This window comes from Phalaenopsis equestris, unplaced genomic scaffold (assembly GCF_001263595.1).
Source record: "Phalaenopsis equestris unplaced genomic scaffold, ASM126359v1 Scaffold000513, whole genome shotgun sequence".
In the NCBI taxonomy this organism is placed as follows: Eukaryota; Viridiplantae; Streptophyta; class Magnoliopsida; order Asparagales; family Orchidaceae; genus Phalaenopsis; species Phalaenopsis equestris.
This window is the reverse complement of record NW_018164953.1, coordinates 2,347,598-2,353,806: the sequence shown is the minus strand read 5'-3', so window position 1 is coordinate 2,353,806 and position 6,209 is coordinate 2,347,598. Positions and strand designations below refer to the sequence as shown.

Below are 6,209 nucleotides of genomic sequence, written 5' to 3'. Positions count from 1 at the left end.
ACAAAATTACTCTTGTACCATACCGCAGGGGCGTTGACCCCGCACCCCCAACCCATATAATGAAACTCCTCTGATTGGACAGATGCTTCCGTTCAGCTGATTTGCTCCGTTCCGCTCTAGTATTTATCCCTTATCTGATGCATAAATCGTACCTAACAAACTTGAAACTGAGCGAAGCTTGTTGATTCAAAATTTTCATAAATGTATTTTATTTTCGATTCGGGTTCCAAAATAAATATAAATAAATAAAATTGTCGTCCAAAACAGAATGGATGAGTCGCTTTGGCCGAGTGGTTAAGGCGTGTGCCTGCTAAGTACATGGGGTTTCCCCGCGAGAGTTCGAATCTCTCAGGCGACGTTGCATTTTTTGGCATTATACATATACGAAAAAGCTTCTATGTATCTACATTTCTTATATTTATATTTTCATTCTTACAATATATATTATGAAAAAATCTGCAATTTATATTTTCATGTTATCTGAAAATGTAAAAAAAAAAATAATAATAAGTGTTAGATATATAAATACACAAGAATTGGTTGGTATGTATGTAAATTCCCCAAAAATTATTCACGTTGGAAGTCATGTACATACAGCTAATAGATAAGACAAGTGTCTCATGATATCTTGTGATCTGCTTAAACCGGTTTTATAAACCGGAATGAAAATTGGTCAGAGCATATAAAAATTTAAGGGGGCACATACTTTTTTCCGTATTTATATATCCCATATCTAAATCTTCATATCTACCTAAGGGCCCGTTTGGGGGTGCTTCGTGTTTGGTCTTCGTCTTTGTCGTGTGATCTGCTACTGTTGTCATCCGCTTGTCGTTATTTTGTTAATAGGGGTGATCACGAGACTATCACCGCGTCTTGCTTTCGTTGCTCGCGTTAGGTTAAGCAATTACTCTTGTGTCCTTCTCGTCTCTGCTCTCCCTCGCCCCCTCCCTCTTCGATCTTTCTGCTCTTCACCCTCATCATGATCGTTACCTCGTCAAGGTGGTATTTCCCTAATGCCTTCTACTGCGAAATGATTTTCTATTATCATTCTCTACGGTGATTTGTTTCTGGATGTGGCATTGGAAAGAATGATTTTTCTTTTTCCCATTCTCTCTTATCATTCTCTGCAATTTCTGTTGTGTGTGTCATTATTTGGCACGGGAATGTTGGTTTAGGAGTCATTTGTTTCGCCATAAACAAATTTAGGGTTGATTTTTCGTTGCTATATACTGCGCGGCAAAATTTTTCTATTGATCTGGAGGAGGTGGAAAGGTGGTATATCAACTGATGAATGTGTCTAATAAACATTGTTGCATTCATTTTGAAAATGTGGTCGTGAGCATTTGCGATTGTTATGGTTGCCGATAGATCTGTAAACCTTAAAGTCCTCCTCTTTCATTTCTTGCTTATAAGTTCTCCTCTTTCCTTACCCCATCTGCATGTTTTGGAAGTTTTTTGGGAGATGATGTGATATGGAGTGATTTCAAATGAGTACTAAGAGAAGAAATTGGCTGCAGTTTAGCTGTGAAGTGGAGTGATTTCATTGTTTATTTATATTTGAATTAGCTGCAGTTAATGGATCATGTATTTGTTGAAGTAGTTTGTATTGGTTGCAGTTCATGGTTTGGTTACGATTCATGGATCATGTATTTGCTGAAGTAGTTTGTATTTGCGAATTATCTGAATTAGCTGCAGCAGTTTGTATTGGTTGCGGTTCATGGTTCATGTAATGGATCTGTTATTAGCTGCAGCAGTCAATGACTCTATCATTAGCTGCAGCAGTCAATGACTCTATTATTGGCTACGATTCATGGTTCATGTAATGGCTCTGTTATTAGCTTAGCTTTCTGTTTTGATGCTGCAGTTTATGTTTTCTGTTTTGTTGATGTTGTTTGATCTGCAGAATATTTGTGTATGGCTATGTTATTAGCAGCAGCAGTTCAAGATTTATGTTTTTGATATAGCAGTTTGTATAGGGATTTTTGGTTTTAGTTGTACTACCTGCAGCAGTTCAAGACTTATGTATTTGAGTTTCGGGTTTAAGGATTTTGTGCAGCAGTTTCATATGTTATTGCTGCAGTAGTTTCATAGCTATGTATCCTACACAATTCCGTAATGAAACATTTGTGGCTTTCCTTCTGTGGTTGTAGGTCATTGATCGAACCACATAATTCTATCGTGTACTTGTATTTCTGTTTTGATTTATTAATTGCAACGCCGTGGAGATTATTTGCTTCAATTACTGTTTAGCTTCTAATTCTATGATGGAATTTGCAGCATATTCTGTGATGCAAACTCAAGCAGTTTCTCTATTAGCTACAGTTTGAATAGCTGCTCCTTTTTATTGGCATTAGTTTGAATGGCTGTAGTTTGATTAGCTACAACAGTTTGATTCGCTGCATGGAATTAGCTTTCTCGTTGCAGCAGCTTGTGACGTGGCTTGTAATTGTTGCAGTAGTAAATTCATATGTAATAGCTACAGTTTGATTACTTGCAGTTTCTGTTTTTGGTTCATGTTATAGTGCTATGTAACCTTACACATTTGCTTAATAAAACATTCATAGCTTTTCTTCTGTGGGTGTAGGTCATGGACCGCACCACATAATTTCTATTTTTTCAATAATTTTCTTATGCATGTTGAGCATAATGCAATTCTTCATATAGTTCCACCATGACTAAACCACTATTTATACCACCCAAATTCTTCATAATCTACCACTATTTATACTATTCACGACTCAAATTCAGCTTTTCATGCATAGGTATGTAGATAAATATCTAAATTTTTGTGTGAGATGTAAATACTTGAGGTTTAGGCATTATGTATGTAAATATACCTAAACGGTATCAAATATGAATATATATTTATTTAGATTTTTCTTTATATGTTAGGGAATGTGGCTTTTGAATTACACAAATAAGAACATTTTGGTAGAAAATATTTTGTACATTTCAAAATTTTGAACTTGCTATAAAATATTTAAATCCCACTTAGTAGAATAAAGACTCCTTATAATTGTTATTGTATAGAATATTTAAGTACATGAATAAGAATCATGAGATGACTCGTATGAACAGATAATAAATATTCTTATGAAAATATTCTCCTCATACTTTTGTTTTTTTTTTTTTTTAGAATCTTCTCCCCACAATCACCACAATTATGATTGACGCTTTTTTGTAGTGAAATTCACAGTCAGTCAGTGACGAAGTCAGAAAATTTTTAAGGATGGAGCACAAAATAATCTTTTTCAAAAACTTCAAGAACCATTTTCATTTAGGCTTGGGGTCATCATTACCCATTTTACATTTTTTTGGTGAAAATCAATTAACATTAATTTGTGATGGTTTATCAACCACAATTAATCCTACTAAAACTCAAAAGACTGATAAAAAGGTTAGATTTTCTATATTTATTGTAGAATGAACAATTTATCTTCTAAAAACAATTCTTACACATTGATATAAGAACTTATTAAATTGCTTGATATAAATTTATCAATAATGAAATTATATATCAGTGCATTTAAATGAATGTTTTATTGACTTTCACATAAATATGTAACTATTTTAAACATTAAAATTGTTACATTGTTCTTTCAAACATATTTTTTTTGTCTCATAAATGTCAATATAATTAAGTAATCGAACAAGCTACTCGTGACTAAGCTAGTTTAGAGGTAATTAAACAAGCTTGAAAACTTTTTTAATTACTCGATTATTATGTGAACAAATTTGAACATATTGTTGCTTAACTCGTTTATCATCATTAACAAGCTCGCTAAGTGATCGTTTAAAATGCATTGTTGACTTAAAAACAAATATAAAATATAAATAAAATTAGAATTTAGTTTAATTAAAATAAGCTTAGAATGAATTAAATATTTAATTAATTCTTTATATTATTAACTAAAATATAATTAAAAATCTAATTTGTATGGTGGATAGAGTTTCCCAATAAAAAAAAGGAGATTTGAATACGTACAACTCAATTTTGATGTATTTATATATCTAACACCTGGACTTTAATTTTTTACATTCCTGTCACATTATCTATATATGTAAAAGTTTATTTCAGAATTAAAAAAAAATAAAATAGTGATATTTTTCTATGAAATGAAAGATGTTGAGTATGTAATAAATATAAAAATAAGGTTTTGGAGTCCCACCACCATTTAGTGCTTGTGAACCTCTCAAGTATAAGTCCCACACCGACAAGAGGTATTATATTTTACCTCTTTAAAAATCAAGGCATGACAATGTTACCTTTGCAAAGTTTGGTTAAGATTTCGTCATATTTTAGGGGTGGAGTGATTGTAATTCAAAGTAATAGTCGTCTAAAATGAAGAAAAGTTGTAATGACAACATCTTAAAAATATATAAAATATTCCAGAGATATCAAAAGGTTGTGTTAAACTTATGGATAGTTTAACCTTCCAATGTACTACTCACTCTAGAAACCTAATATCCAAACAGTCAAACAGTAAGCATGAAAGATGACATTGAAACCATTCTAAAAAATAAAGGCAATAATAATAAAACCATGGGGCATGTAACTTCTAATGTTCCATTTCTTGCTTTTCAATTTAATGACCTTGATATTTTAATTGGGATCTATGATTGGTCTCATTCTAGATATAATAAGCAACACATTGAATAGCTAAGAGGAAGAATTTGCATAGGCAATTATCTAAGATACTAGGTGCTTGACTCTAAAGTTTAAAGAAGAGTGCATTCGACCATAAAGAAGATCTATTTGGCATTGTGTGATTATTTCTTACAAAAAATTTTCAAAAAAGCTTCCACTATTATATCAATGGATATCTCATCAATGCTATTAATAATTTATATGCTACAACTAGACTTCTAATTAGAGTGAAATATTCTATCATGACCCTTATCATTAAAAGATTAAGGTGGTGTGTTTCTAACAATATTTTTTTTATGATTGCAACACTCTTTATAAGATTTTTGCTAAAATGCTTTCTTGTAGGATTAAAAATTTCATTCTTTACCTCATTCACTCCGCACAATCCACTTTATTCATGGGCAAAGATACAATAATAAATGAATTAATTAAATATATTAAATACTATCAACATATCAACAACATATAAAAAAAATAAATAAGTAAATGTATCATCTTTGTGTTTCTTCGAGTACATATAATGATTACACTAACTCTATGTGTACCTTTATTTCTTAATAAGTCTATCAAATAATACATACCACTATTTTGATAACTATTTTAAAATATTTTGTGAAATTTTTAATTTAAAAGTTTATTTTTATGTCTACAAACTTTTGATATTTTGAGTTGAGGCCTATGGATCTCCTCTTTTCAAAGTTTCTTAAAAAAAAAATTATACATCAATTTGAGATTGCATGTGATTAAGCTACATAATTGAAGCTAGATATTTAAATATATAAACGTCTAACGACCAATGAAAACATTTTATCATTTTCTATTCATTTTGTCAATCATATTATTTCACCACTAATCATGATTTAAACAAGATAAAACTATCCATTGTAATACATAATGACAAAAAAATAGTTGAAAGCATGAATTATAAATCGTCAAAGATCCCTATTTTTCCATCCAATAAAATAGATATAGTCAATGGCTCTCAAGAAACACAACACAAAGTTTTATAGAAGACCAAACTAAGTTACAGTGTCATGGATGATTTCAGATGTACAACTCAAATTAATAGTCAACTAAAATGAAAAAATTGTAGTGATGACATTTTAAAAATAGTATTGATGAAGCCAAGGCCAACAAATACAACAAAAATTAATCATGGATTCCCTCATAGCCCACACAAAATCAGTTTGTTATCTTTAGTACCTGTGAATATGAAATTTAAAGCGCTATGTTAAATTTATGAATAGTTTAATCATACAACCCACTCCATAAACCTAATAACCAAACAATAAACTTTAAATATGATAAAGAAAAATATTCTTAAAAATAAAGGCAATGACAAGAATACTTAGATACAACATTGTAGTTTTAACCTAAGACGTACACCAATGATTCATTTTATGATGAAAAATACAAAGAACCTAACACATGAGGCATGAAACTTCCATTGTTCCAATTCTTGCTGTTCAATTTAATGACCTTGATATTTTCATCACAAATTTTTTTTAAAAAATTGCGGATCTATGATTGTTGAAAATATATATGGTTCCTCTCATGTTGG

General features: G+C 30.8%; 1 non-coding gene across 1 annotated transcript; it reads left to right on the top strand.

The window, feature by feature from the left end:
- The first annotated feature begins 276 nt into the window (after positions 1–276).
- Positions 277–358, top strand: TRNAS-GCU. The gene has a single exon. It is a non-coding gene; the product is annotated as a tRNA-Ser (tRNA).
- Positions 359–6,209: the final 5,851 nt, after the last annotated feature.